The following is a 22,898-nucleotide window of genomic DNA, read 5'->3' as shown; positions in this document are numbered from 1 at the left end:
TATTGGGACATGTCAGGTAAACAGCTCTGGTGTTAGTATTTTGTCCTTTGTGTTGTGCGAAAGTATTTGTGTCGAAAAAAAGGGGGGTACGTAGTGGTTTTGAATGTCCTACGTGAGAAGATGGGGAAAACGTGTCAAAGGGAGTGAAATACTTCATCTCACCCATCTGTGTCCCACTCCTGAGGACCACCCCATTGAGGTGATCTTCCCTCAATGGTCCAGTCGCAGGAACTGAATCAAATAGTGATGGCTGTGTCCTGGCCACCTGGATGACAGACCCCCAGGGACTAGCTAGGGAGACACATTCAGGTTTCTCACCCCCTTGACTGTCTTCCGGGGCTATTGCGCTTGCCTCATCCACATCCATGCCCCCTCCGCTATCAAAGACAGTTTGCACCTGTGGGCATGCGCTCGCAATGGATCTGGGAGGATGGGAACCCTCAAGGTGCTGAGTATCATGTACACCACCACAAAGTGTTATTTTTGCACAGGGTTCATTGTCCACATGGCGACCCCAGACCCGGTGTCCGCAGACTCCCCTTTGAAGACCCCGTCCCTGCATTCAACATATATCTGTGTCCTTGGAACATTGTTCCGGGCCTTCTGCGCATCCACATCCACTCCCCCTCCTATCAATGACAGTTTGCGCTTGTGGGCGTGCGCTGGCAAGGGGGCTGGGAGGATGGGAATGCTAAAGGTGCCGAATACCATGTACACCACAAAGGGATCTTTCACACAGGGACCATTGTCCACATAGCTACCCCATACCTGGTGTATGAAGACTCCCCTTTGAAAACCCTGTCCCTGCAATCAACATATCTCTGCGTCCTTTGAACCTTGTCCTGGGCCTTCTGCGGTCGCCTCATCCACATCCATCCCTCCTCTGCTATCAATGACAGTTCGCACCCGTGGGCGTGTGCTCACAAGGGGGCTGCACAGGCAGGATTCAGGAGGTCAAACATTGTCACAGAGGTCTGGTGGGTGCGAACGAACACGTCAGACATTCACATACACACTCACTTCTGTACGCCTTCATAAACAGTTTACAAGTTACCTAGAGAACATCTCTGAAATCCTGTATGGGAATATCACCACTTCTTACCTTCCTCATTGAATCGGCTCATCTGTTGTTCCAAGTAATGGTTAGTCCACTTTTAGTGTAGTTTTCGGTATTGTCAACGATCTCCACTAGGAAACTTTCTATTGCTCTATACTGCAATGTATACCCTATTCTCACTTTATTTTACTAAAAAAAACCTACACCATTATCAACCGGCATAAGCATTTTTATCTCTGTAACTGGCACATAACATTACAAAGTATGGTTTTTAAATGTCATTTTTAGTGGTGCATGTTTTATAAAGTCAATTTATTTTTATTATCAGAGGGATGAGATGTTTGGTTTACTCACTCATACTTTCGTAATACTAATTATTTTGTAAATTTCTTTAACAGATTATAAGGGCAATCAAATGATGCCTTCTTGCATCGTTTTCAGTTGCAGTAATACCAGCCATGCTAAAAGTGTTTGTACAGTCCTTCATGTTTTTCCGAAGGATTTAAATATAATAAGAACATGGCTCTCCAACTACAGATTTCCAGTGTCCGAAAGTGAAAGCAGAGGCAAGGATGTCTTGGACGACTTGAGGGGCAATCGATTCTGCGTCTGCAGTATGCACTTCTCTGAAGATATGTACGAGCAATCACAGTACACCAAAAAGCGTCACCCAGACTATTTGAAAACTACTGCCCAATGCAGTTCCAACTCAATTTCAGCATACACGGACCCAGGTGAGTAGTTGATGCAATTTTATTTTTAATGTATTTTACCATTTACTAGGTTTTCATGTATAAGTCTTTGAAGTGAACACACATATGGAAATAGTAGGTGGAAAGGTACCATAAATAACGTTTTTCAATTTTTGGGGAATAATTCCATTGATATTTCATTGCATGACTTTCCTTGTTGACATGATCTTCTTTGGTTTATACATTTGTAACTTTAGATTACTTTGTGAGATACTCAAATAGCTCTAAGCAATGGGAACCTTACCAAACAAACACTTTCATTGTGTCCTTTTAAAATGATGTAATCTTTTTGGGTAAATTACCATGTCTGTCTTTACGTAGACCATACAGATGGAAGTACAGACCGTTAGAATGGAGGAAACCACAGACACGTCCAACATCCTAATGAAAGACTTGCACTCAGACTTTTTTTTTTGTTTTTGATGTGGTATAAGTTATAATACCTACTTGCATCAATTAAAGGACCAAGATGCTACATCGACCACTATTCCGAAGTTCGCAGTGACCTCACTCACCTTTCAAGTACATTTTTTAGAATAATCCTTCAAATGCGACTACACAAAATATGTATTTGTTCAAGTTCCAACCAACAACTTATTGATTATTGTTATGTATAATGTTAACTTTAAGGCTTCATTGTCAATAAAGACCATTTCAATGCAACTTTTGGGGATTTTGCTTTTACATCTTTCTTATTTCAATTGCTATTACATAGGCAGAGCCTCAAACTTCGACAATGTACTATTCCTCTACTGCAACCTGTACGGAGGATGAGGTAATAGAAGTGAAAATGTATTCATTTATACTAATGGTTACAGATTAACAATTAACAATTTTACATTTTAGTGGCCATTTTTTGTGGTGATTTGCAATACTGTCAGCAAATTACAAAGCATTACATCAACAAACTTGCTGTATTCATTGCAGAAAAACAGGTAAAATTGAAAGTTAACCTTCAGAAAAATGTACTTTGTCACTGAATAACATAGACCCTTTCACCATATTAATTGTGTTATAGTTCAGAAACTTTAGCTGCTTAGCGAAAAATGGAATAGGTGAAACGAATAACATTACAAGGCATTAAAGGGGACACAATGTAATCAATATGTTTTCCAGGGTGAACTCAAACCAATTTCCTGTGACTTCTCTGAAGGTTATCAGGTACAGTTTTCATATATGTATTTTAAAAATGTTACACATACACACATTGTTCGACTCCACGTTATTATTCATTTTAAAATGTTAAATGAAGGATGAAATGTACATTTTTAGAGTTTAACTCATTGCAAGGTCGACAATCATTAAAACCACTTTCTCAAGATGTAGCTTGTGAGATCGAAAGCTTTTAATGTTACATTATTTGAAAATGTATTCAATTTTATTTTAATTTATTATGTACAAGGACTGTGCTACTGAAGTGGCTGGAATTGAAGAGACACAAGGACAAGAGGTATACATAACATATTGTAAAATATCATTTATCATCAATTTTTACAGTAAAGAAATATGTAATATGTTTTAGTTGCTTCCTTAATGATTCTTTAGGTGGAAGAGCAAATTTCAAGGTTAACACAATTTTAAAATGTTTTTCCACTTGGTCTGGCGGTCACCAAATCCAATTTGAGAGTTTCCAGTAAAATCCACAAAACAAGGGTACAGAACATAAACGTTTTTAAATAAAAATAATTTGCTTAGGGCTTACTCCATTGATAATACATTTTCAAGTTGTAATTGATCTATTATGTATGTGTCCTATAAGTTAAGAATGTTTATTTTCTCTTAAATTAGAGGCATAGGATGAAGAGGAGCATAAAGACTCAGACAACCAGACTAACCAATGATGTCGGTTGCCAAACAGACATGACTTGGGATAAGCTACATGTTGAGGCTGAGCATGGTTCACGCAAAATTCAGTGTTGTGATGCAGTAGCCCAGTGACCTGAATTTGAATTAAATGTCAGCAGTGACCCATGGAAAGTATGCCTGGATCATTGTTACACCACACAACATCAAACAGAAGAGACAAACATCAGAGCAGATGTTGCTGAACTGCTTGCAGAACCACCCACACAATCAAAACCCTATAAACAAATGATTTAAAGGAAGCTGAAAATGTTACCCGTTTCCCCAATACATGTGTACATATCGGAAGTATCACAAACAGAAAGAACTGATGAATCTTTGCCACTAATAGATGATTGTGCTCGTGTTGCAGACTACACTCTTCCTAGTTTGAGGACTTATCTACCTCAATGCAATCGCAATCCACTGTACCTTTAGATGATTGGCTATTAAAGGAACCAAAATACATTGTATTCGACTGCTGCCTGATCGAGATCATGAAAATGGTTAAATGCAATCAAGAATTGCAACAGCGTATTTGTGTGGAGCCATTGGTGGAGTTTAGTTAAAGGGTCAATCAAAGGTAGCTGTGTACACCACTACAACTCATTTTCATGTTCTGCTCAACCTATACTTGGAAGTGCCTGCTGGAAATGTACTTTGTTCAGCTGAATTGTTGTTTTCTGAATCAAACTGAATGTACATCTTCTGTTGCCATGGAAAAATATGGTTTCATCAAATCCATTCAACTTCTGCAATCGAGAGGACTGCACATAGACCTGATAGCCACTGAAAGATACTTTGTAATTTCCAAGGCCATGCAAGAGCAGTTCCTAGACAAAAAGCATCAATATGATGTATGGCATGTAGCAAAATCCATTTTGAAAGAAATTACACCTGGGGGGAAAAAAGCCCACAGAAAACATTTTAAATTGTTCACAGTCTGTAAGCAACCATTTTTGGTGGAGCTCAAAATCTTGTCAAGGACCTGTTATTCTACTTGGAAAATGGTGTTCAGTGATGCACCAGTGTTCTAACATACAGTCTTGGCAAGAAAACGAACATTTCCATGAATGTGCACATGGACCATTGAGCAAGGAGGAGAAGCGTAAGAAAGGGTGGTTGGTTCAAGGCTCCCTGCCTCACACAACACTTCAGAAGATTGTTTGCGACACAACACTTTCAAAAGACATGAGGGGACTCACCCAATTCTGCCACACTGGAGATTTAGGGGTGCTTCACAATATGTGCATAAAAGTACATGCCTAAAAGGTTACATTTCAGTATAGACGGTATGGAGGCCAGAACAAGACTGGCTGTACTTGCACACAACGAGAACATTGGAAGGGAACAAGCAAAAACTGCAGGAATGTTTGTTATGCCTCGTTACAACAAAGAGTATACCAAAAGAAGCACACAGTGGGTGGCAAAGCCAAATCTACCATTAGATGGATTTTGAATTCATGAAAGATCGGACATTGAATGTGCTGGCCATGCAAACGTATGGAATTGAACCAGAGTTTGTTTCTAGGGCACAGGCTGTGCTGCATAAAATTGCAAAAAAGGTTTGCCCTCCCAAACTGAACTTGTGGATAGGTTGACTTTGAGATTTAAATGATGTGTGGCTCTCTTTACAATGTTTAACAAAGGCAGTTTCAAGCTTCCGCATAGTACCTGCAAGCAGATTTCATTGTCCAAAAAATTAAATAGTTAGTGACTTGCGATGTAATTGATAAAAAAAAATGCTTTTTAATGAATTACTGTTGTGAAGTAAATTATTTATTTTTCAACAATAAACGGCCATATGATTATTTCAAGTCTTTCACTCAAATGTACTCTGTCTCAATGCCAGTAAGACTGAGATCGGATTGCCGTTAGATCTTTCCTCAATTAACTCTGTCCACCCTCCCTAGGCTCTCCTCCCTCCCCTTACACTCAAGCCAGAAACCTTGGATTTATGTTCGACTCCACGCTCTCCTTCTCTCCTCACATCACAGATATCTCTAAGGTATGCTTCCTTTTCACACTTTCCCCCAGAAGATCACGGTCTCCAGAGCCCTAGTCCTTTGTAGACTGGACTATTGCAACAGCCTCTTCATAAATCTTCCTGCCTCTACTCTTTGCCCTCTGCAAGTTATCTAGAACAAGACTGCAAGACTTGTCATTGGCCTCACGCCAAGGGATTGTGGGGCTGATTCATGGAATTATGTGCGACGATAAACGGGCTTTGTGTGCCATTCTGCCCGCGAATCCCTGTTTCACAAATGGGAATTTGCGAGCAGAATGGCGCATAAAGCCAGTTTTTCGGCGCATATAATTCCATGAATCAGCCCCTGTATCTCTACAGCCCTGAAATATCTCCAATTGTTCCCAGTGGTGGCAAGGATCAAGTTCAAGACCCTGTGCATTGTCCACAAGGCTTTCTGGGGCCGGGGACAACACTACAACACGCGCTCTCTTCCTAAGAACTTTCCTTCTTGAGCCCGCCGCTCCCCCATCTCCACTCTGAGGGTCAGACGCTTCTCCAGGCAGAGAGTGGGGGGTTGGTTCTCTCTACTCGGCTGATGACTCCCTCTGGAACAGCCACCGTGCTTCTCTCAAACTTTAGAAGGACCACCTCAGGTTTTGGAAGCAACTGAAGACCTTAATTTACGCTTCTGCTTTCTTTCACTCTCTCCCCTGCAGATGTTCTTGTTCTGCTGCGCTAACTGGTAACCTGGCCCCCTTCTGAACCTAATGACCAGTGCCTGGAACAAAGGTCACCATAAGGCATGTCCCCCCTCCTGGTCCCCGCCTGTTCTCTCCTGAAACAGGACTCACAGGAAGAGCCTGACTCAGGGCACAAAAAAAAAGGTGCTATCAGTCAGGTTGTGCCTACACCGAAACCCCCAGTGTCTCGCCCTCTCTTCAAAGGGGGACAGAATACTCTAACAATGAAAGAGGGGAAAGGCAGGAAGTCACAACATAGGTGCGAAGTGGCTGTCGGCACAGGCCGGCCATTTGGGGGGGAGGCAGTAATAATATGCTGGCATGAGCCCAGGGCATATTTGCCCTATATAGGAAGAGCTGCTGGAGCAGACTTGCAGAAAGAACTGAGCTAAGTGTATCTGGACTCTGGAAAAGGTACATTTGGGCAAGCACAGGATAACAGTCGCTGTATGAAAGACGTGGAAATGAAGAGCAGGAAAGGTGACATGGGCCTGTAAGGAAACTGCCATCAGGCACAGGAGTGCTCAACGGCCAATTTACAGGTCCCAAAGACACGGACCTGGGAGCCCACGTTGGGGACACCCTGTGAGCCAAGAAGGGCAACTTCCATTTCCTGGCCCAAGTGCCCAAAAGTACAGAACTAAGAAAACATGCACACCTGTTGTTGGGGAATACCCATAATACTAAGTTATGTTTTTAGTAGTATTAAGTTTAATAAAAAGCCACAGCCTTTTTATTACCAGCACAAAACCTGTTTCTGAGTATTGTGTTATGTATTTACTGTGTAAGAATGCATGCCCCATAGGGCTGGCGGTTCCACAGCTTATGGGGACCAGGCTCCCTCATGACCAGTACCCCCATGCACTGCCTCTGGGCCTACTATGGACTGTAAATGCAATCTCCAAATATCCTGCCTACTTGCACTTACTTAGAGCCGGCCAACACGGCGGCACTTACTTGAGCTAGAATTTTGCACTCTCCCTGGCCCTTCTCCTCTCGATTCCCCTTGCACTTGCATGATCTGAATTACACAAAGCCTAGTAAAATAGTTTCTTTTGTTCCTCTTTGTCTTCCCCTTCCTTGTCGCACCTAGAAACACCGGTGTACAGCATTTAAATAATGGTGGAAGGAATATGTATTGCCAATGTGCATTATGAACATGCACCTGTGGCCTTTGCACATTTACACATTACTGTGGAGGCCCACATGTGGATGACAACCAGGCACGCCTGCATCAATGCAGAAATCAATATGATTGCGGGAATAGATCTACACAGAAGCTAGTAAGCCTCTACTGATATCTGCCTCCTTCTTGAAAACTTTGATCTTAACGTCCTCACTCTCAACGGGACGTGGTTCAATGCCAGCTTTGTCACTGCTTTTGATGTCCTCCTCAATGATGTCTACAAGATCTTCTCCAAGCCTCGGAACAACCCATCTGGTGGTGGAGTAGCCCTGATCTCCCCTCATCTGGTCCCTATCTCTCTCATACCCACCCAGCGCTAGTCCTCCTTTGAAAGTCTTGTCTGCAAGATGGGTGTCTCTCAGACTCTCTCTCTCTCTCTCACCCATGCCATGATGAGCATACCCCCTGGCCCTGTGTCTGTCTGCTTCTCTGAATGGGATGACATCACACCCTCTCCTGTGACTTCTGCCTCCAAACTACTCCTTGTTGATGTCAACATACGCCTGGAATGAACTGTTCATGCCTGTACACTCTTTCATGATCGCTGTACCTCTCTCGCTCCCTCGCTATTATCCCTTCAGGCCCCAGCCATTCTGTCGGACAAACTATGTAGCGGGAACAGGCACGTTGATACCATTAAAATGGAAGTAAATATTATCATATGTGGTTTACTTTAAGTATTTAGTTGTTTTTCAGTACACTGATCGCCACTAATATTGTTCATTTTTGTGGCATGTGTTACCAAAAATGAAACTGACTCGGGCACACTGTGAACGCTAGATGAAGGGTCCAATTGTTAAGTGTCCTTGAATCCACTGCACTAAGAATTCAAAAGGACCAAATGTGTGTCGAAAATTCACAAAGAAATGATAATATTCACTTAATCGAAAGCTTACGCCGGAAAGTAAAGTTTTCTATTTCAGAAAAGTGTCTTTCAAAGTGGTTGGTCCTCCATCACATCGGAAGAATGGAATCTCAAAAGACAATGTAAGCAACATTTGAAACATTATTTATCCAAGTGTGGATGGAAAGTGTGCTGTGTGCTACATGATGAACGTTTTGACGAATGAATGTGTTCAATATGACGCAAAGAATAGACATTGTGCGTGTTAATTGTAACTTAAATTTATAGCCAACATAAGAATGGACTGTGTATATTCAATTATAAAGTTGGTACTGAAATATGTTTTTGCATTCTTGATTTTACATAGTTATCTTATCTTATCTTATGTGGGCCTATCATTGGTACAGCCTACCGTTCAACGGTTTCTTTAACAATATTTGGACAATAATGATCAACTACGAATATATTATAACTATCATCTGAGATGTTCGCCAGACAACAATCTGTCCTTTCGCGGCTGCAGTAACAAGGAGCAACATGGCGGCCTATAGGTTTTAGAACAATGCGGATGTGAAAGTGTTGCAATTAATTCAATTTTAAAGCACTAATCTCTCCTCTGTAATGGAGTGCCATGTGCGTAGATTACTCATCGGTCCTGGAACATAACTTTCTGTGAACGACGGCAAGACTTGGATTAATCGATCGATGATCGGATTCAGCATTAGAAGATCACCGTTCACAGTTACACCAAAAATTAGAACAATGCGAAGTTCGCTAGCTATGAACTGTGTTCGAAAAGGTTAACAAAGTGTTCGTGGACTTTACTATTTTCATTGTTGTATCAAAAGTAAAACTACTTGTTACATTCCCAAGACTTGCTGTTTTCTTCAAAATAAAATGTTTCGATCAGTTTTGTAAAAAGAAACAAAAGTTTTGTGTTTTATAACGATGTGTGTGTTTAAGTTCCTGGTTCTGCATTAGATAACGTTATGACGTTGGTGATGACAGGGTACGTTTGGCTATGCTGCCCACTAATGTCATTGGAATAGGTGGAGCTCATCTGGAGCGTCTAGTGATGTCAGCGTTAGGGGCGGGTGATCCGAATCAGTGCCACAAGGTAATTTGAACTTGGGGCGATAGATGAACGGATAAGAATAGCACAAGATGGCGGTACCATAGCTGTCGTTTTCGCATGTGTTAAAGTGAGAAAAACTTGGGTAAGTTGCATTGGTAATGTATTTAAGAACGATTGATGTATGCTATGAAATACATGCCCGATCCATTAGGCCAATAACATTTCTGACCGAGCTACCCCTTTAAGTGTGACCCCCAGTGTGATACTTTTCCTGGAGTACTGCTTGATACGCCTGGCTGACTACTCATGTATCCAGAACCCTGTTGAAGAGCAATGTTATACTGCTGAGGGTAACCACACACACAGTAAGCTGCTACGGTGCTGGAGAGTGGACCGTAATAACTTTGGTCTGTGTGCGCTGACCTGGATTATACAGCTTCTTTCATCCACAAGCAAGAAGTAGGGAATACCTATTTGTCGACAGCTCTGTGTGTGCCAAATGGACCCCATTGGCTTTGTTTACTGAGGGGGCTCTGTGTGCACCCAGCGGTATTTGGACACAGGCGCAAGAAGATCCGCTTCACTAGCACGAGCGAGAGGGGAAGTGGCACGCCCCCTATGTTTACTCCATTGCCAAGAAACCAGCAGAGCATTGCGCGAGCGTCTTGTGAAAGCGCGAGCGCTCGCGCATATGGGGGGGCCCACCGGTGTCGTGAGATGGCCATCTTCTATCGGTGCTCGTTACCTTGGCAACACGCATAACACTGAAGCGATCGTTGTGTTCGAAGTAACTATTTAAGAAAACTTGGGGCCGGGACTGCTTTACAAGGATTTTTTCGAGATCAAAGGAGACTGCTGGCACTGTGGATCAGCAGACTACATGGAGGTGAAGTGGAATTGCATTTGTTTCAAAGGGTACAACATATGCAGCATCAGCAAATCCCAGTGTTCAGCTACTGTAATCATCATTACTCCTCAAATATCACCCTCGTCTCAGTACTTAGTAGTGTGATTTTCTTTTGGAAGTGAATATTGATATCAAGAAATCAGGATGGCTATGCCTGGTGTGCTTGGACCAGCTATATTTATGGTGCTGCCTGGGCCTGTTAAAGTCAAATGGAGCCAATGGGAAAAGGGATTCATGTATTATATTAAGGCTGCATGTGGAAATTAATTTTACAATGATGGAAAAGGTCTCTTTATTAAAGGATAGTTCCAGGACTTTTTTTTTATTGTTCCTATGGTTCGGCCATGTGTTTTTAAGCATAAATCGGTAGATCGTAGAAAACTTTCCTATGGACCTTACCCGACTTTTCGTCCATTAACGCACTCGAAATCAGCCGCCATTTTCTGATAATCCTATCATTTCCCCCCATCGCGCTGGCTCACCTGCTTTTGCGGCACTAAATCAAATCCCCCTCCCCCGAGCCTGACATCAGCAGACGCGTACCGCCCATTTCCCAACGCAGAAGCACGTTTCGTGTCAACAATCGCTGCGCCTCAGCTAATGAAGTGTCGCCATGGAAATGGCAGGACGCCTCTTTCCTCAATAAGTATAAACACACCGTTTCACAACACACAGCAGCAGATTTTCGATTCCATTCCTCTCTCTGTGTTACTTTGAGTATTCTGTGACTCGTTTCTGTGCTCTGGTCAGCTACCTTCGCCGCTTCTAGGCCTTGTGAACACCTGTACCATCTCTGTAAATTATTTTACTTTCTTTACCACACAATGGCTACAATAATGCCGTATATGTACGAGCCCGAGTACACCGAGCAGGAACTACTGGAAAGGCAAGCACGCGGAAACGATGGGGATTCGGACGGCAGTTGGGAGGACCAGTCAACGGATGAAGAGCCTGGACCATGTCGCATGGACGGCGTCTCCACCTGGTGCACGTGCAATCGGTGCGAGCTAATGCCAACTGAGGAGGAAAACTGCTGCTGCCGTGAAAATTCCGGGTGCTTGGCCTACATTTCGGAAGGCGAGCCAAGTCCGCAATGCATCACCGAGCTGCCAGAGTTCAGGGAAGCCTGCCTCTCACGGACCGTGTTGAGGATGATGATGGTGCTTATGCACGAACTTCGCGGCACTGTTCGTCCGCGTAATCCGAGTAACGAGTAAGTATACTCTGGTTGTGATGTCAGTGATGCCACTACTATGTCATGGTCGTCTCCCACATATAAAATTACATCTACATATCATTCGAACGCATGTAAATTGGTTCCATATTGTGCATTTTCTAGATAGAATTTTTTTCAAAGCAGAATGACATTTTTTACCAGAATCGACAGTGATTAGAAAGTTTTGTCATTTTAATACAGTTTGCATCTTTCATTTTCACAGGTGGTACAGGCTGGTGGCCTATCGTTGCTTCACTTGGTGGCTTCACGGGAGGCTCGGACACCGCGTTCGGAGAGTAATACCTGCCTGTGCGGTACTTGCCATTAGACAACATTTCCCCAGCGACAGTGGACAATACCGCGGATTTTCCCTGGATGTGCTGCAACCGGAACTTTACAATGTGTAATGTTTATTATTTATGTTCAATTGAAATTAAGATCTAAAATAAAACCCAACATATATTTTAACAATGGTTGTTTTGATTTTTTAAATGAATCTAGTGTGTCTCCATTGAATAGTCTTCCTGTGCCTTGTCTTGTCACACCACATGTCTCCGGCCAGCATCCTCCCTCACGCAGGCCGCCCACCTTCAATCCACATAACCGTTGAACCCATATGCAGCAGACATACATATGTTATTTTGCGGGTTGGCATCAAGCCTCCCGGCCTTGCCTCCTCCCCCAAAAATACTTACCACACCACTTTGTTCAAGCGTTGGCAATAAAAGGAAGGCCGTTGGATTTTATTGACACAAAACATGGTTATAGGTAAATAATCAATATGGTTGATCATAATAAATCATCCTTTTGGGCACCGGGTACAGAGATGACCCCCTCTGGCCCGTGCCGCCTTGCCACCACAGGCCAGCCTGCTGCTGACTAACTGCCTAGGCATCCAGGGTCTCCAGGGTGAACTGCACCCATATATTCTCCTGGGAGGGTGAGGTATTTATAAACTCACCCCCTGCCTTCCATGTACTAGATCCTGCAGCCTGCCTCTTACATGCAGTTAGATGGCCTCTCCTTGGTGAGGCCCTGCGGCAAACGAGTCTTGTCTGCACGACCACCGCCCCAATCCACCCCCCCCCCCCGCCCTATCAAAGGCAGTTCGCACCGGGGTACTTGCGCTGGCAAGTGGAGCTGTCAGGGAGCGATAAAGGCCAAGAGGTGCCAAAGACCATGTACACTTCAAAGTGGTCTATAAAGCATGGGTTGTTGTTCCCATGTCTACCTCCAGACCCCGTGTCTCCTGCCAAGCATCCCCCCTCACGCTGAACGCCCCCCTGCAATCCACATAAGTGTGTCTCCATTCACGAGTCTTCCTGTGTCTTGTCTGCACGACCACCGCCCCAATCCACACCCCCCCGCCCTATCAAAGGCAGTTCACACCGGGGTACTTGCGCTGGCAAGTGGAGCTGTCAGGGAGCGATAAAGGCCAAGAGGTGCCAAAGACCATGTACACTTCAAAGTGGTCTATAGAGCATGGGTTGTTGTTCCCATGTCTACCTCCAGACCCCGTGTCTCCTGCCAAGCATCCCCCCTCACGCTGGACGCCCCCCTGCAATCCACATAAGTGTGTCTCCATTCACGAGTCTTCCTGTGTCTTATCTGCACGACCACCGGCCCAATCCACCCCCCGCCCTATCAAAGGCAGTTCGCACCGGGGTACTTGTGCTGGCAAGTGGAGCTGTCAGGGAGCGATAAAGGCCAAGAGGTGCCAAAGACCATGTACACTTCAAAGTGGTCTATAGAGCATGGGTTGTTGTTCCCATGTCTACCTCCAGACCCCGTGTCTCCTGCCAAGCATCCCCCCTCACGCTGGATGCCCCCCTGCAAACCGCATAATGCCACGACATATACATGTCATTCATTCACAAACACACCCCTGTTTCGAATCCTTTATAACCCACTTCATATTTCTAATGAGCACTTCTTTGCGCTTTGCTAGTCAACCCGTGAAGGTGCTGGTTATCTGCTCTTCGTCTCTGAGAACTTCCGTGACCACTTTGAGGAAACTCCTCAGTTTGCAACCTGTGAACTGCTCCCTGTTCTACGACAAGAAACTACGCTGATCCCTGCATCTAACTGTTTGTTTGTCAAGGTAAGGCCATGTACCATAATCATTTTGCGTCCAATTTCTTTTCGTTCAAGACAGTACATGCAAGGAACTAGTCACATGTTCTGAGTTTACATTGGTATTCATAGAGAATTGTTGATCTTTACTTTTCAGAACTTTCCACAATGCCTGCCTGTTCCATTGACGGTTGCCCTTCGAAGACCCATAATAAATCTGAAGGTACTATAATGCATGTTTTCCCTAAGACAATAGATCAGATAAGAGAATGGGTCCGATATTGCGGATATCCACCGTCTGAGCTTGAAAGTAGAGTCCTAGAAGTCTTTGCGGACAAGAGGGGTGATCGATACCGCATCTGCAGCAGGCACTTTACCTCTGACATGTACTCCACATCATTGCTAATAAAGAAGAACACACCGCGAGCGAGGCGAAAATTGCTCTCAACCGCTATTCCCGCTCTATTCGTCCACATTCCTCCACTGGTGAGTCAAGTTTACGTATTTATCTCTCGGCCTTGCGGTAGTGTGTAGCATTAGCTAACAATAATTTCCCCATTTATGTATCCACTCAATATGAAGGCGGAAGATTCTCCATCCGTGTCGTTATTGCAGTCATCAGCCACTTCAAGCGCCTATCGTGTAATCTTACTTGGCTATTCTGCCACTGACTTGTTTTAGGCATGTAAATCAATAGTTTTAATTTATCGTGTAATTATTTTACCTAATGGTACACCCTTGTACTCGTCCTCTAGTCTTTGTTTTCAGTTATAATTATTGTTATCCAAAATAATGCAAGTACTGTCTTTCAGGGAGATGCTGAGGAGTCCAACGTATTGACGACTACCGTTGATGTCACTCAGATGCTCAAGGTACATTTCCGGACAGTTCCATCGATGGAGATCATCAGATCTTGCATTCTTGTAGCGTGATTGTTACACACAATGTTTCTTTCGTTTTTAGCCATTGATATGTCCTTCTGTCGTCGCCCTCCTATGTGTCTTCTTTTTTCAATATTGTGTTCATTACTAATGAAAGTCCTACGTTTCAGGGAGTCGATGGAGCATTAGTCCAAGAAGAAGGGGGAGCATGCAGTTACGGGTCGGCGCAACAGCTTGCAGAAGTGTGCACCGCAGTTACATCGTCCCTTGATGTTCTTATGCATTTCGAGGTATGGATACTGACAGTTCGATCAAGCGAAATCATATGACGTGATTACATCCGCTATACTTCCTTCTTTATTAACGCAAGAACTATGTTTCAGGGAGATGACAGACCTTCTTCTACAAGAACATCACCCCTAGTAGTTGATGCAGATCTCTGGGTGGTGACACTTCCAACGATCGAGCAAATCGAATCATATTTACATATCCATTATTTATTTTAGACAACTGATCATTTGTGCAGGTCTATTTAGATGAGCCGTTGACGCCTGCACAAAGTTTCTGTTCTTTTTATCAAAATAGAAAACCATACTAATGCAATTACTGTGTTTCAGGGAGTTACTGAAGCATCATCTTCAAAAATATCATCAATGGAAGTCTATGAGGAGCACAAGGTATGGATCTTGACAGTTCCATCTAACTAGATCAACTATGCGTGAATAATTGTCGTTTGAATGTTCTACACAAAGCGTTCATTCGTGTTTTGCTATTGAGATGTACGTGGGTATTGGTCCCCAAGTACATTTTGTGTTTTCGATATTATTATACATACTAATGAAAGTTCTATGTTTCAGGGAGTCGATGGAGCGTCAGTGCGTGATGGATGTGCTCATCATGAAAATATAGTCGTTGCAGCGCAAGAGGAAGTGGAGACATGCACACACGAGTCGGAGCAACAGCGTCCTGATGTTGAAGTTCGAGGCAAGAAAGTTTCAAAGAAAAGAAAGCAAAAGAAGGTTAGTGTCCTGGTCACTATATTATGTTGTTTTTCACTGTTAATAGTTCAATACTGTAAGTTGTGTTTAAACTGAACATCCCTTTTCCAATCTGTCCTCTAGTTGCGAGTGGGTGTACGAACTAGATCTACACAGACAGTGAAGCGAACGAGAGATGTTGCTTGTCAAACCTTTTGGCAGGGACTTGAGACTGGAGATGCATCGTGCCAATGGGAAGAATATGAAGTGATTGACAACGGAGCTATACCACATCCAGCCATTGATAGTGAATGTCCTCCTGGTAGTTCAGATGCAGTCGGAGATCAGTTCACAGAATCCACACCCGCAAAAACTAAGACCGCGAGAAAGTTGAAGAAATTGTCTTATTCACCCATCGCCGGAGAAGGAACAGATGTTGCAATGGAAGAGAATGAAGTGGACTACAATGAAACACCATCAATATCACTGAACATAGCGGAAGACGATATCAGAGATTCTACCTTTCATGTGAGTGACATGTCCTCAACGTTACAGGCCGAACCAGCTGGGATGCAGAGTGACAGTATAAGGAAAGAGGCCAAATTCATTGTATTCGATAGTTGTTTGATTGATATTATTATTCGGTTGAAATGTGGGCATTCGGTAGGTGGGGAAGTATGTGGGGAGCCATTGATTAATGTGACTTGTGCAATTCGAGGCACTAACCTTAAAATACATGCCACCTGTACAAAATATCATCCTTTCTGATGGTCTGCACAACCCATGCTGGGACAACTGCCAGCAGGCAATCTACTTTGTGCAGCGGCTGCACTTTTTAGTGGTTCAAGTTTTAAAAAGTTAGAGTCTTTCTTTCAGTTTGTGGGAATCCATTTCATTGCGAAAACTCAGTTCTACAAATACCAAACCGATTATCTATTTCCAGCCATTAGCGAAGCTTGGAGAATGGAAAAAATGTCTATTGATAGTACATTCGCGGGCAAACGGTTCAGGCTAGCCGGTGATGGACAGTGCGACAGCCCAGGATTTTCAGCCAAGTACTGTACCTACCACTTTCAGTACATGGAAAGTAAGAAAATCGTGAGTTCGGTGGTCGTGCAGGTGTCACAAAGTACATCCTCAGTGGCCATGGAGAAAGTTGGCTTTGTAGCATCATTGCAAGAACTACAATCGCGGGGAATGGTGATCGACCTGATAGCCACGTTTCAATTGCCAAGACAATGAGAGAAGAGTACAAAAATATAAATCACCAATTTGACGTTTGGCATCTTGCAAAAACAATCAATAAAAAAATGTCGGCTGCAGGTAAAAAAAAAGAAATGCAAGGTATTTCACAGTGGTCCAAGTCAATCAGCAACCATCTTTGGTGGAGCTCAAAAACATGTGCAGGGTCGTTGGAAATTCTACTGGAAAAATGGCGGTCAGTAATGCTACACTGTACCAATGTTCACCGTTGGAACACAAACCAACATTTCCACAATTGTGAACATGGCCATTTGTCCACAGACGAGGCACGGAAGAAGAAGTGGTTGATTCCTTCATCACCCACTCAAAAAGCCATTGAAAAGATTGTATTTGATAAAACTATAACAAGAGATTTGAGGGGACTCACGGAATTCTGCCACACAGGGGATTTGGAGGTGTTCCACAATATGTGCCTAAAGTACAGGCCAAAACGATTGCATTTTGGCATGGAGGGCATGATAAATCGGACTCTTCTAGTGGTCTTGGCACATAACCATAATGTTGGCCGTCAACAAAGTAGGACGACCGGAACTTTAGGGACGCTTCGCTACAATAAGGCCTTCACTAAAAGAAGTAAACAATGGGTGATCAAACCAGTGTTTGAGGATATGAAATATGAGTTTATTGAGAGACTTATTGTTGACGTCCTAGATAGGCACATAAATGGAGTTGTGAACGAACCTGTGCAGGGGACAACTGCATTGCCACCCAACATTGCCTCTGTTCCATGTCCACCTAAAGAAGAGCTCATTGAGAAATACACATCACGGTTTAAATGATTGTAATTTGATTGTCTGTTCTCTCGAGTCTCCTCATGTCGCAGGCCCATTGAATATGTGTATCTATGTAATGTGTAAATAAAAGTGATTGCTCAGTGTACATGCAATGTGTCTATCCAACCTTGTTCATTTGCGCATTAAATTAAACCAAACAGTATTATAAATCATTTTTAAAAAAATATAGAATGTCTCCGTATTTATGGTTCTCTGGGGCTGCAAAGCACGCAGACAAAATGCAAAGATGGAGTGTAAATTTCAAGTCCTGTGAGATGGCCTTACACTGAATGTAGCTAACTAGGAATGTGTGCTCGTTCAAAGTGAAGGTCAGCTGCTTTGATTTTTTGCTCGGGTGCCGGAATGGCCCACGATTCAGTATAAGGTTCTATTGTTATTTGACCTTGACAGGCCGGGACCATCCCGAAAGACTTCTTTTTTGGGGTGTGGGGCAATAACGTAAGAAACGATAATGAATATAATTTCAGAAACGAAAGCCATTTCATGTTCGTTCATTAGAAGAAATAACGTCGGCATAGAAGGAGTGGTATTTCGGGGCTGCCCTACGCACAGACACAATGGAAAATGCAAATATAATGTAAGTAACTCTTTAGATGAGTTTATACCGCAATTTAATTACTATACAGTAGCTTTAAAGACGGGTTAAGTTGTACTTGTTCGTTCTATGTGGCATATTGTTTTGTACCGCGCACTATCTTGAGGAGAACCATCTCCTTTTACGGAAGCACCTCAAAACCTTCCTCTTTGCTTCTGCTTTCTCTCTCCCTCTCCCCTGCTACAACTGGTCCACTGTCTGCGACCTCGGTCCTGGACCCTTCCACTCTCCACCTGCACTGCCTCCCTGTCAACCCCTGCACTGGGGGACTGTCTCAGCATCCTACAGCCCCCCCTTGACGTATAATACCCAGTTGCACTGTCCTAGCTATGAAATAATTTCCCGACCTAATATATAAAATGAATAATTTTAATAAAGATCTGATGGTGAGACTAATTTCATATTTTATGTTTTTCAAACAGGTACATCATCCATTATTGTCTGTGTCACGAGTACCAGACACCGGCGGATGGGTTTTTCAACCGCCAGTTGCTTCTCCGCGTGAACAACGTTACCACCCTGACCATTTTATGGGACGATCGCCAAGTACAAGTATGCCCTTACGCGGTACTAACGGCTAGATGCAACATACAGACCGTTGTGGTGGCCTAGTGCCTCGTTGTTGGAACAGCCATGCGATTATCAGTGCGACCGAAGAGCTTATTTTATCGTAAACCAACACCCTGTGTACTGCACACGAACATCGCTTGCCTCAAGACGAACTATTTTGGATCGAGAGCAAATAAAAATGCAAATCGCTGAATATTCTCAAAACATTTGATGTCAAATAAATGTACTTTGCCAAATGTACAATCTTGCCGTTTGCTTCTAAACCACAATTTCATATTCCGAATTGTGGCGCTGTATTGTGAGATGATCTAAGACCCTGTGTACAGCAAAGGAACATTGTGTGCCTCAAGACAAACTTTTTGGAACATGAGCAAATAAAAATGCAAATCGCTGAATATTCTCAAAACATTTGATGTCAAATAAATGTACTTTACCAAATTTACAATCTTGCGGTTTAATTTAAAAGTACAGTTTCATATTCCCAATTGTGGCACGCTGTGTTGTGTGAGCTCATCTGTGTTGATTTCCTGGTTCTGTGTGGAGTCGCGTAGAAGACGCCTGGGCGCGTTTGCCTACGCAGCTCAGTCACGTCACGGATAGAGGCGGGGAATATGAATGTTTTGATCAAGTCTGTTTCAGGGGCGGGGGATTTGATTTAGTGCCGCAAAAGCAGGTGAGCCAGGGCGATGGGGGGAAATGATAGGATTATCAGAAAATGGCGGCTGATTTCGAGTGCGTTAATGGACGAAAAGTCGGGTAAGGTCCATAGGAAAATTTTCTACGATCTACCGATTTATGCTTAAAAACACATGGCCGAACCATAGGAACAATAAAAAAAAAGTCCCGGAACTATCCTTTAATGCACTTTTTAGGCTATGAGGGCAAGCACATTTTTGATATGTTACCGCCACTGGTTGGGGCAGGTGATGGAGATGCTGTCAACACATTTTAAGTAGTTATGTTGAAATTGGATATACATTTTAATCCCAAAGCGAGCAGTACAACGTTGGGGTGCACGTACAAGAGCAAGGAGAGAATGTTAAAGAGTATATTGCTGCTCTTTGCCATGTAGCGCTGTCTTGTAAATTTGGAGAATCCTTTGATGAGCATTTTCATGACCGATTTATGATCCATTGTAAAGCAATACAATTAAGGAGGAACTCTGGTTGAAATATGAACCCACCCTTCATGAAGCTTTAAACATTGCTAAATCAGTACAGCACTCCCTAGCTTGTGTGGCGAAGTTCACTGAACCAGAAAGCAAAGAAGTGAAAGTTGAGATTCTAAAGGTTTCTGAACGGAAACAGAAGAAAAAGACAAAGGATAAAACAACCTACAAGGCCAGCGTGGAGAATAAAGGGGCTAGAGTGGAGAGTAAAAAAGGAGAGGAACAATTATGATTTGTGCTGTGTGAGTGGATTGTACTTTGCTGCTTCTCCTGCATGTCACAATCGCAAGGCAGTGTGCTCAAAATTTAAAAGGGCACTTTGAAAATGGTTGCAAAAAATTTAAATTCACACAAAGGAAAGTTTTGTATGTGACTGAAAAGGAACAAGGATCCTCTGAAGATGATAAGGACTGTCTTATTGAAAATATTACACTGAATGTTGTGGAAGAGGAGGAGATTGAGCCCATATTCTTTAATCTGCATGAATGGGAAATATGTTTCTATGATGGCTGATTCAGGCGCAAAAATATCTCTGATGCCCCAGGATGTGTTTGAGTGAGTAGTGGGAGGTGATGTTCGAAATCTGCTCAGAGCAGATGCGAGTCCAGGGGGATATAACCGTGACAAAATTGAATTGTTGGTGTATTTCAATGCACCGTTTGATTTTAAAGGGAGATGCACTCAAGGAAAGGTATTTGTAACAAAAGGAATAGAGTGACCCTGCTGGGATAGCGGGATCAGAAGAAGTTGCATATTACAGGTTGGGGACACTGTGTGTGAAAAATCCAAAAAGGTTTTTAGGAAGGGTGTGGGAAAGGTCAAAGGAATGAAACATCAAATAATACTGAAGAATGGAAGTATGCCTGTGGCTAGAAACTAAAACCTGTACCATTGGTTTTGAGAGAGGGAGTAAGGAAAGAACTTGAGAAATTACAAAGACAAGGTATAATCGAGAGGGCAGGTGGTGTGCAACGGATATCGTCATTAGTAATGGTAAAAAAACCTTCAGGTGAACTGAGATTGTGTGTTGAATTGAACAAATGCGTTGTGGTGGATAGACATCCGTTGCCGAATATGAATGAGATGCTATCCATGATAGGGAGAGGTAAGTTGTTTTCCAAACTGAATATGGCCTCTGTGTATCACCAGATAGAATTAGAGGAAGAGTGCAAGGAAATTGACAGCGTTTTATAACGCATGAAGGCATTTTCCAGTTTCAGAGAATGTAATTTGGCCTGGTATCGGCATTGTCCGTATTTCAAAAAGTGATGGAAAAATTGTTTAGAGGAATGAAAGGAGTGTTTTGCTTTCAGGACAATGTTTTAGTATGTGGCGAGAACGAGATGGAACATGACCTACATTTTTTATTTTATTTTTTATTTAATTGGGTTTTTATAACACGCTTAATAGCTGAGTTTGGTTTCTAAGTGCGGATCCGGGATTCAAACCACTGTTGCTCAGCGTGGACTTGCTTCCAAGACCAACACATCACCCATGTGCTATCTTCCGTTAATTCTGAAACAATTGTTGGAGATCCTTGAACAATGAGGGGTGTCGTTAAGAGAAGAGAAGTGTGTATTCAGAAAAGGTAAAGTAAAATACATAGGACATAACATATCAACTTCTGGCCTAAGACCCAAGAGTGAAAGGGTGGATGCCATAAAAAAGATTGCGAGACCAGAATCTAAGGGTGAGCTTACATCCTTTTTGGGAATGATAGAGTTTTACCAGAAGTTTGTCAAAAATGTTGCAGATAAAGTAACAGAGATGAGGAAGTGGCTGAAGAAAAGAGAAGAATTTATATGCAATGCAGCGTGTCAAAAGGAATTTTGTGGCATTAAGGAGGAGTTAGACTTGGCACTAGCTATGAAATGTTTTGACACAAGGGGGAAAAGTGTCATCACTGTGGACGCTAGAGATAATGGTGTAGGGCTATGCTTTCTCAAATTATGGAGAATGGCAATGAGATCATCGCTCATACATCCCGAGTGTTAAGAAGTCCCGAGAAAAATGACTCTTTACTGGAAAAGGAGGTTTTGGTGTGCCATTGTGCCATAGAAAAGTGCCATCATTTTGTGTGGGGTATAGAGTTCATTAATCGGACTGACCATAAGCCGCTTAAATGCATTTTAGAGTCAAAGGGACTTCGCAAAGCATCTAGGAGGGCGGCAAGATGGGTGACAAGGTTGTTATGTCACAGGGTTCAGGTGGAAATACTACCAGGACGTGATAACATTTTGGCTGACCACCTAGAACATTTGGGAGTTCAAAAGGAAGAGGAAGGTGAACTAGAAGTTTCAGATATGATATATGTGAACCATGACAGCATTGTGAGTAAGGAGAATCGGCTGGAGGCTGTGAATAATAATGAAGTTTTAAAGCGTGTTAAAAATTATGTTACGACAGGATGGGCATCTAAAGGTTTGTTGAGCCAGAGTGAAAGGTCCTTTTGGGAAGTACATGACAAATTGTGTTTAGTGGATGGATTACTATATTGATCGGAACGTGTTGTTGTGCCTTTGGCCATTCGGAAAAGAATAGTTGATTTAGCGCAAGAAGGTCATGTAGGTGTGGCACGTACGAAGGCAATACTAAGAGAAGGGTATTGGTGGCCTGTTTTTGACCGGGAGATGGAGACCAGACTGGATAGTTGTGTGGAATGTGGTAGAGCAGGTAAGGGATTGGTAGCGAAAGTGCAACCACTTGTGGCGTGAGATGTGCCTGGACACTGAAAATGTGGGTCCGGTAGAGATGGGAAGTGGTAGAGGAAAATGTGTTATTGTGCTCATTGACCTGCTATCTCGGTGGACCGAGTACAAAATTGAGAGCTAAGTGGTGAGAAGGTTGTTGAATTTGTTCAGGTGTTTGTGAGAGGGAGTGCCAAGAATTATACTCACTGACAATGGTACTCAATTAACAGGTGGTTATTTCCAGGAGTATTTGAAGAGATGTGGAATAAGACATAAAAAGTGTGTGTTATATCATGCAG

Source organism: Ambystoma mexicanum, chromosome 7q (assembly GCF_040938575.1).
Source record: "Ambystoma mexicanum isolate Mex_15411 chromosome 7q, UKY_AmexF1_1, whole genome shotgun sequence".
NCBI classification, from domain to species: domain Eukaryota; kingdom Metazoa; phylum Chordata; class Amphibia; order Caudata; family Ambystomatidae; genus Ambystoma; species Ambystoma mexicanum.
This window is presented reverse-complemented; position numbering follows the sequence as displayed.